Source organism: Suricata suricatta, chromosome 10 (assembly GCF_006229205.1).
Source record: "Suricata suricatta isolate VVHF042 chromosome 10, meerkat_22Aug2017_6uvM2_HiC, whole genome shotgun sequence".
Lineage (NCBI taxonomy): Eukaryota > Metazoa > Chordata > Mammalia > Carnivora > Herpestidae > Suricata > Suricata suricatta.
The window spans coordinates 73,513,161-73,524,040 of NC_043709.1; the positions used below are offsets into that span (position 1 = coordinate 73,513,161).

Consider the following 10,880-nt stretch of genomic DNA (forward strand, 5'->3'; position numbering starts at 1 on the left):
ACCATTTTAAAATCCCTAAACAATTTGACCCAGTTGCAGATGCTATGAAACACTTCCTTATTTTTAGAAAATGTAAACGTGTAGCTGTTGTATCCTTCCAAGTATGTAGTCAGAACTTGAAAATATACTGCATTTGGATAAGTTTATCCGTGCACGAGGGTGATATGAAAACTCAGTTCTCTGTCTAAAGGTTCTGGTACTGAATTATCACCATATTGAGCATCATGAGTGACTTAAATGTGTTCTACTTTTCATTATCTGGGACACAGACAAGATACTAAAATACCCCTGTATCGGGGCTGACCCCAGTCGAACTCTCCTGTGGAAGTCCACCTCAGGCTGACAGTGATACATTGATGACTGCTCTCTGAGTGTTTTTAAAATATTAGCTCAGGGTTTTGAAATATTTTCACCCACAATCTGTTTTAAGTTTTGAATTTTACATCTCAAATCTGGATACACTCAACTAAAAAAAAAAGGATTATTTATGAAATAATACTTATTGTATATTTCCTCTTTATTTCTATGGTGTCCTATTCTTTTCTGTTACTTTTTTTTTTTTAAAAAAAACAGGTCTTGACCCACAAAACTGATTTCAAAATTCACCAATGGGTCATCACCTGTAACTTGAAAAACATATCCCAGCTAATTGTATTAGCCTGTATGAGTAGTGTTATCTGTACTCTGTTTCCTAGATTTTTTTTTGATGTTTGTCAAATAAAGCAGTATCAAAAAATAATATTAGTACAAAATAAATTACAGTTGTCCTCCATTCTCTTTCACACACTACCATACAGATCACTGTCTTTTATAAAAAGATTAGAGAAAAATGATAGGATTTATTTTGTGCAAATTCATGCTAGTTATTACAAATGTTCTCATGAGTGCTTACCGGTTAATTTTATATTTTTTTACCCTGGATATCTCTACTATTAAAGTTAAACTTTTAGATACAAAATTTCTAGCTGCATTTTGACATACCATTTAAAACTGTAGGCTTTATACTGCCCTATTACCATTTTTCATATATTGTCCAGCATTTTAAGAAATTCTCAAATATAGGGATAGATGCCAGCTAACACTATCAGACTCTTGATAATAATCTGTGATCCAATAATTCTTTATTGTTATTTTTTTTAATGAGAGAAAATAAGAAACACATAAGATATGGCTTTTGGGGAATCCTCTTTTCCTTCCAATACAATTTGAAGTATTATGAAGCTATATAAGAAATGCTTTTCTCCTTTATCTTTGAGAATTAGGTTTAGTTTAATTTTTAAGTTTCTTATTAAGACAGTTTGTCTTACCCAAAATCACCATCCAAAAATTTTATCAATTTAAAAGACAAGGTACTATTTTTTCTAAATCATGAGAAGTTCCATAGTTACAGTATATGAGACCCATGTTTAAATAAACTCTGAGTATTATGTTACTTTGAAGTACATTCATCAGTGCTTCAACATGCCCATCATATATAGGAGGTAAGTGTACTTAACAAATGTCTAATAAGTTACTTCTATATGTTAAAATATTTGTTATTAAAAATATATTTTGTGAAATCAAAAGCAAATATATAGCCATGGTTTTTTATTTGCTTGATTTTTTCTTAAAAAGTATGTTTTCTATATTGATAAAAGCTTACTTATTTGTAATAGTTTTCTATAAACATTTTGAAGAATGCTTATTCTTTTTTTTAAGAATAATAGTTTTAAGCTTATGCCCATTTTTAGAACTGAAATCCATTTTATAAGACTATTGACTTTTAGATTATATTGAAATAACAACTAATGAGTTAATACCCAAAGCATCATGTTTGTGAAACTTGAAAGTTTTATGTGATATTCTGAGGTTTTTCAAACCCTTGCCTCTAATTTCCTGCCTTACCAGTGTTTCTTTCATAGACTTGTCAGGGGAATAGCATTTGGGATGCTTTAAAAACCCCACTCAACACCCATTGGTGCCCTGACACAAATTTAAGTTTGACCACTTTAATTTGGTATATAATAACTTTTAATACCCCACTACCACCACCCATCCACCCTCATTTCCCTCCACATTCTCCCAAATGTCATAGTCATAGAGAATCATTACTTCATTACTTCTGATCTATGAATTGTCATTCTATGAATACCTCTATCAAAATACTAATTTGATCCTACTCAATTGTTACATATAGAGTCTTTTCTCCACTGAAGACAGGGACTGTGACTTAATTATATATGTATATGTTATAAATTATATTTAAATTAAATTATATTTAACATTTATAATAATATATTAATAATAATATAACTTGTTATAAACCAACATATTAGCATTTACTGATAAATCCACACCTATTTGTTTAATTGAATTTCCTGTATACCATGCATTATAACTACATTTTAATAAGCAAGTTTATAATAGAAAACTAAAGGAACTCTTAATGATAATGCTTAGTCAATTTTAATGACCTGTGGAAAATGTGATTGTGATTGATACCTGTATGAGGCAGGGTCCTCAGGAGGAACAGAGCTAATAAGACATATAAATATAGATATATAGATTAATAAATTACTTTTAAAGAATTAGCTCATACAATAGTAGGCCCTGACAAATCAGAAACTTGTAGGGAAAGCTGGTGGGTTAGAAATTCAGGTGGGGTATGATATCCTTGCAGTTTTGAGTCAGAATCCCTTTTCCTTTGGAAAACCAGTTTTTGTGAAGGCCTTCAACTGATTGAACAAAGGCCGTCCACATTTTTGAGATAGTCTCATTTACTTAAAGTCATCCAATTGTAGATATTAATTATATCTTCAAAGTGCTTTCACGGGAACTAATTAACTGGCTATCATAGCCTAAGCCCAAGCCTAACATAATATATGACCATTATGTTGAACACTGAAAACAAATTTAAAATTATAGAAATCCTTTCCATATATGAATTTATTCATACACTTAATATCTACAACACTGTGCTTAAATCTCAATAATTAATGACAGGAGGAAGAAACATGTTAAGGAAGTCATGTATCTATGGAGACGTGGCCATAATAAAGTGGAGTTTACTCATTCCCTGACTCATGTCAGTGCCCTCTTGGATATATGGCAATTACTATATATATGTGTGTGTGTGTGTGTATGTATATGTATACACATATATTATATATATTTATATAAATATATAACATATTTATATAATATATGGATATATATGATGTATATGGATGTTTACATCATCCAAAGTTTCTCTTCATCTCGAATTCTACCTCAGTAACTTTAAGTTATTTGAAATATATTTTACCACCTTATTACTTGAAAATAAACTAATATACCAGTGAAAAGTATCAATTATCTTTTCAGGCTATTGTGAAAATTTTACTCATTTCTGCTAGTGACAGATAAAATCCATTATTTCCTAACAACTAGTCCTCTGTTTCTTGTGCCTCACCAGTTACTAGTTTTGAGGCTGTTATATTTCAGTTTCTAAGAGGGATCTATCAATTTCTAACTCTGACTAGATTTTTGTATCTAGATATCTAGATCCAGATAACTAACTAAAATTAATTTTAATTTTTGAACCTATAATCTGTTTCGGGAAATATGGTCAGTGATACCATGTGGAATATTTGTTTTAATCTTCACAACAACTCTATGAGTTGTCAGTAGTGTTATTATTCCTATTTTGTTGATGACAAAATGGAAATGTAAGAGTGGCCAGTTGAGGTGGAGCTACAATTAACAGAATAATCTCATTCCAAATAACTGTTAGGATGCCTTGCATATACTTAAACCTTTTTATCTCTGCTCTGGAGGTAAAGGAACATAAAAGAAAGTGCAACAAAACTACATCTGGTTGTGGATACAGCCTGTCACTTCATCACACTGCCAAAAATACAACTTCATAACGTAAAAATTACTGTTAATTTGTATTGAAATATTTAAGTATTAAGATTTAGTTCTTTAGTATTAAGATTTGGTTCATTGCATATATCAAAATTAAACTACTTAAATAAAAGATTCTTGAGTCACCTTCTTGACTTATTGCCCTCTTTATTCCTATGAACTAACAGTAAGCTGAGAGAACATCCCACAAATCTGAGCCAACCATTGGTGCGTTTTATAAACGCGATCCCAGAAAGTTGCCTGACAAAAACCGCAGGGGAATGTGTTTGGATTCCGAAACCCTGACAAAATTAACCTCTCTCTCAGATTTGTCATAGTAATATTAAAACATAAATTATGGATTGCCTACATATGAAAGAAGACATTTAGCAGACTTTTAATAATAAAAGTTTTAATTATGCAATTTACAGAAGGATTCATCATCATTTTCCTTTAAGCAGCAAGCTTCTTTAATACCTTTAAAATATAATTTGAATCTGCAAGACTATATATCAGTGTTACCTTCTGGAAGACAGATTGAGATGTGACCAGCCTCTACTTTGTACTTAACACATTTCTGTAGGATCTCAATTATTTTATCACAAATATGTAACACTTTAAAGTAGGCCAAATTAGAAGAAATGGTAGCACAAAATATGATTTTGTTTGCAACTTAGCTTTACTTGCAAAGTGCAACAATATGTCAATGCATATGGCAAATGCCATAGAAATCATGGTAAGTTTTAAAAAATTAATTTATGGTGCTTATGGTGACAAAGACTAAAATAGATTGAATAGTTCTTATATAAAATGAAATTTATTTTCAAATTAGTGTTTTGGCAGTAGTGAGAGCCCCACAATAAACTCAGATATCTTTCTACAGCATTCAGAGTTAAGAAATAAAAAATATTAATAAAAGCACATGTATATTATAAAGTAAAATGAAGAATTCCCTTGAGGTTTTAAGATAAAACAACAAACTTCAGAGAAATTCCAGGTTTACTATCTGCTTTAGGTTCTATTTCTAACACTTACAATGATATGAATGTATTCTCCCCTTCTCTTCAGTAAATACTTCTGGTAAATCAAAGGAAAACCAAAATGTAAATGTATTAAACTCAGCAGTTAAAAGACATGGAGTGGCTGGATGGATAAAAACAAGTCCCAACTATATGCTGTCTGCCAGAAACTCAACTTAGATTTAAGGATTTACATAGGCCAAAAACGAAGGGATGAAAAAAGATATTCCATCCACATGGGAACCAACAGACAGAAGTCAGGGTCTGCTTCTCTCAGAGAAAATAGACTTTAAGTCAAAAACTGGCACAAAAGGCAAAGAAGGTTATCACATAATAATAGGGTCAATTGATGTGATATATTGATTGATATACATGGGTATCCTCCAGTTTTCAAAAGTTCACATTACACTACTTCACAAGTGAAGTAATATTAAGACAATATTAGCGAAGTTATATTAGGATCTTTTTCGCCAACCAAAAGAAATCCAGAGATTTTTGCTTTTGTGAAAGAGATTCCAGTGTTTACAGCATAGAGGCAGCAGGCATCCCAAGCAGTGAGGGTGACGGCGCCAGGCTCCTTCCTGGGAGCTACACTCAGCATCAAGATGCCTTAGCTTTGAACCATATCTGTGAGCATCTGTGCTTTATCTCTACTTACCCTGTGCATCTGTTAGCAAGATGTGTCCTAAGGTATCAGAAAAGCTAAGATAGGCTATTGTTTAGGTCTGGGAATAAACACTCAAAAAGTTCCATATAAATTAATGGTAATTGCTTTATTTTACTTTATACCATTTCTTCTTATAGAAGGTTTCATAGGAATATTCTACTCTCTGACAGTGGGAGAAATGGTCATATTCATGAAGTATTATTCAGCCTGAAAAAAGGAGAGCTTACCATTTGCAACAACATGAATGAACCTGTGTAACATTATGCTAGGTGAAATAAGCAAGACAGAGAAAGAAAAATGCATGATGAGTGAAAATCCCTGCGTGATCTCATTTATATGTGGAATTTTAAAAAGTTGAATACAAAGAAGCAGAATGTAGAATGGTGGTTACCAGGGGAGAGGAGATAAGGAAAATAGGGAGATACTGGTCTAAGGATATAAAGTTGCATTATATAGGATGGATAAGTCTAGAGAGCGAATATGTTCAATGATGACTACAGTGAAATACTGTATCAAATACTGAAAATTCACTAAAATGGTAATATGGGAAACATGTGAGGGGATGACATGTTAATTAGCTTGATTGTAATAATCATTTCACTCTATGTATATATCAAATATCATGTTATATATCTTAAATGGAATTTTATTATAAAGTAAAACAGGAAGATTGAATTATAGATATGCATGTACCAATATAAAAGCACCTAAGCAAAAAATTTACATATACGAAGGGACAAATAGACTCTATTATAATAATATTAGAAGACTTCAGTTCCCCACTTTTAATAATGGATAGATAGTCCAGATAGAAGATCAGTAAGGAAACTGCAAACTTGAGCAGCCCTCTAGACCAATTTGACCTAACATAGATATAGATGTAGGTATAGAATATTCCTCTCAATAGCACCAGAATATATACTATTTTCAAGCACATATGAAACATTCTCTAGATAAATTACAGTATAGGACACAAGACAAGTCTTAATAAATTTAAGAAGATTGAAATAACTCAAAGTCTCCTTTCCAAACACAGTAGAAAAAAAATCAGAAAGACTCATAAATGATTAGAAATTGGCACACTCTTGAATGTCCACTGAGCCAAATAAAAAATACAGAAAGAATTGGGAAATATCTTGAAATAAATGAAAACACAATATACCAAAGCTTACGTAATATTGCACATGCAGTATTAAGAAGACCGTTTATAGCCATAAATGTCACATGTTAATAAAGAAGAATTTTCAGTGACCTAACTTTACACCTCAAGGAACTAAAAGAAGAAGAAAAAATACAGGTCACCAGAAGGAAAGAAGTAATAAAATAGCAGAAATGAATGAAATAGAGAATAGAAAAACAATAGAAAAAACTGGCAAAACTAAGAGTTGGTTTTTTGAAAAGGTAAACAAAACTGACCAACCAACCCTTAGACTAAGAAAAAAACAGACAAGACTCAAATAAATTTAAAATAAAAATGGAAGAGAAGACATTATAGCTGATGTCACAGGAATTAAAAAATATCATAAGGGGTTATTATAAACAATTGTACTTCCACACATTGGACAACCTAGAAGAAATGGATGAATTCCTAGAAACATATGATGTACTGAGAATAAATCAAGAGAAACACAAAGGATGCACATACCAATAATAAATAAGGAGAATGAATCAGTTATCAAAAATCTCCCAAAGAAAAGCTCAGAGCCAGATGGCTACAAGGTAAATCTTACCCATGATTTAAAAAGGAAGAATTAATACCAATTCTTTTTAAACTGCTACAAGAAAATAGAAGAGGAACTACTTCCAAGTTCATTTTATGAAGCCAGCATTGCCCCGATACTAAAGTCAGACAAAAGCACCGCAAGAAAAGAAAACTACAGACCAACATCCTTGATAAACGGATCTCAAAACCTTCAACAGATTATTAGCCAGCTGAATACAGCAGCACATTCAACAAATTATACACCAACCCCAAGTAGGATGTATTTCTAGAACACAAAGATGGTTCAACATATGCAGATCAACAAATGTGATACAACACATTAACAGAATGAAGGACAAAAATTACATAATCATCTCAAGAAATGGAAAACATCACTGATAGAATTCAACACTCTTTTATGATAAAAACTATCAACAAATAGGTACAGAAGGAATTTACCTCAACACAATAAAGGTCACAGCTAACATCATACTTAATGATTAATTTAAAAAATTAAAAGCTTTCCTCTAAAGAACAAAACAAGGATGCCCACTCCCCACATCTATTCAACGTATCTCTGGAAGTCCTAGCCAGAGCGATTAGACAAGTAAAATAAATAAAAGCCATCCATATTATAAAGGAAGAAGTAAAATGATCTGTTTAGATGCCATGATCTCACATGTAGAAAACCCTAAAGACTGAAGGAAATAGAGCAAAGTGAAATAAAACAAAACAAAACAAAAACCTCTTTACTGATGAACTCCGTAAAATTGCAGGTACATAATCAACCTGTAAAAAACTTGCATTTCTATAAACTAATAACAAACTATAAAAGGAAATTAGGGAAAAAATTATTTACAATAGCACCAAAAAAGTAAAGGAAAATACTTAGGAATAAACTTGCGCAAGGAAGTGAAAGGCTTTTATAGTGAAAACTATGAAACATCAGTGAAAGAAATTAAAGAAGACACAGATAGATGAAACCATGTTTATGGATTATAAAATTTAATATTGTTTAAGTGTCCAACATGTTCTACAGATTCAGGCAATCCCTACCAAAAATCTCTACCAAAATCTTAATGGCATTTCTTGTACAAATAGAAAACATAATCCTAAAATAAATGTGAAACCACAAAGGACCTCGAATAACTGAAGCAATCTTGAGAAAAGACAAAGCTGGAGGCAGGCATCATACCGTCTGATATTAAAACATACTTCAAAGGTGCAATAATTAAAACAGCAAGGTCTGACATAAAATAAGCACATAGGACAATAGAATAGAATAGAGAGGTCCAGACAAAAACCTGCAGGTTTTTGACAAGAATGCCAAGAATACAAAATGAGGAAAGAATGATCTCTCCAATAATTGGTGTTGGGAAAACTGGATATACACATGAAAAAGAAAGAAATTGGATCCTTTTATTACCACTCACGAATTAATTGAAAATTGGTTAAACATAAGACGTGAAACTATAAAACCCTTAGAATAAAAGAGAAAAACTTGACCTTGATCTTGGCAATGATTTTTGTCTTGGTAATGATTTCTTGGGTATGACACCAAAAATGCAAAAGCAAAAATAGACAAGTAAAACTACATCAAACTAGAAGCTTTTTAGTTTGCAAAAGAAACCATCAACAAAATGAAAAGGTAACCTACAGAGTGTGAGAAAATATTTGCCACTCATATGTTTGATAACAAGTTAATTTCCAAAACATATAGGGAACTCCTACAACTAATCTGATTTTTAAAATGGGCAAAGGACTGGCACATTTCCTCAAAGAAGGCATACAAGTGGCCAATAGGTATATACAGAATGCTCAACATTGCTAATCATCAGGGAAATGCAAATCAAAATCAAAATGAACTATCATTATTACTTTACCCTTGTTAGCATGGCTATTATCAAAAAGTCAGAAAGATAGTAAGTGTTGGCAAGGATGTGAAGAAATTGGAACCTTTGTGCATCGTTGGTGGGAATTTGAAATTGGTACAGCCACTATGAAAAAACAATATAGAGATTTCTCAAAACATATAGAGCTACCAGAAATCCCACTTCTGAGTATACATTAAAAAAAAAAAAAAACCTGAAATCAGGATCTCGAAGAGGTGTCTGCACATTATTCACAACCTCCAAGATATGCCCATGGGCAACAATGCTATATTGTGCAATTAAAATTTTGTTAAGAGAATAGATTTCATATTAAAAAAAATTTTTTACCATGTGCACACACACGAAGGGGACACAGGAAAATTTCAGAAGGGGTATATTGATTACTGTGGTTTTGATGGTAACATGAATTTATACTAAGGTCCAAACTCACCGAATTATATATCTTAATTATGTGCAGTTTTTCTATATGCCAATTATACCTCAGTAAAGCTGAAAGAGAAACTATACTAACAACTAAGACTTTCTTTATGGGTGAATACCAAAAAAAATTCAGTTACCACTTGGAGTAATATTTATAGAAATGCATATTATTTTATTTTTCATATTTCTGAATCTGGTAAAAAATTTGCCATTTTAAGAGCACCATGTGGTCAGAAAAGCTACATTTTTGTACTCATAGAAGCTTTTCTTACTATTTATAGTCTTCCATTAATCACATGAAATATAAAACCCTATGTTTCTGAAGCATAGTCAATAAGAAATGCTCTTTTAAAAATGGGTATTGGAGTGTTTGGGTGGCTCAGTCATTCTGACTTTGGCTCAGGTCATGATCTTACAGTTCATGCATTCGAGTCCTGCGTGGGGCTCTGTGCTGACAGCTCAGAGCCTGGAGCCTGCTTCATATTCTGTGTCTCCCTCTCTAATTGCCCTTCCCCTGCTCATTCTCTCTCTCTTTCTTTTTCTCTTTCTCTCTCTCTCTCTTTCTCTCTCAAAAATAAACATTAAAAAATTTAAAAATAATGAGTATTTAAAAATTAAGAATGAATACCTGAAGATTATCTGACTTCTTTTATTCAGAAAAAAAGCTAAGCATGAAATAGGACAATAGTTTCAGATCTGGTTTAGACTGTTTTTCATTGATTGTGTAACTGCCAAACTCATAAATCCCTTAATGTAGAAGATGAGTTGTTCAATATTGTGGGAGTAGTTTTGACTATACATTGTGGAAATAGTTTGACACTATCTTTATAGGGTGTGAACATGCCACTTAGTATATTCTCTTGATCAGTCTATGAAATTACCATTTTGTTAGATGCATGAGCAATTATGAGTTTCTCTAGTCTATAGAAAAGTTGTAAATATTTTTCTTGCCCATATGGTTGTTAATTCTGCTCTCCAAGAAAAAAGTTTTTTCCTGACATATGTGATTGATCTGTCCCTGACCTGCTCAAATTTGATTCCTTTGGGTACTTCAGATGATGAAGGGATTTTATTGGTAATCAGTGGGTGTTTTCTTGAACCCAGTTTCTCTGTGATGCTATTTCTCTATGATTCTCTGATACATAAAAATATTCAATGAATTTTACAGAAGTAGACCAAAGTCGTCTTGTTTGCTATTTATCTCCTAAAAGTACCATAATGCTTGTTTGTTACTAAATATGACCTGCATACTTATTATATCTAAAAATCATAAAGTTATTCTTGTTGAGGGGCACCTGGGTGGCTCAGTTGGCTGA

General features: G+C 32.0%; 1 protein-coding gene across 2 annotated transcripts in view; it reads left to right on the forward strand.

Annotated features, from left to right (window-relative positions):
- Positions 1-10,880, forward strand: part of CPNE8 (copine 8) — a 222,752-nt gene that overhangs the window by 194,065 nt on the left and 17,807 nt on the right. The window lies entirely within an intron of this gene.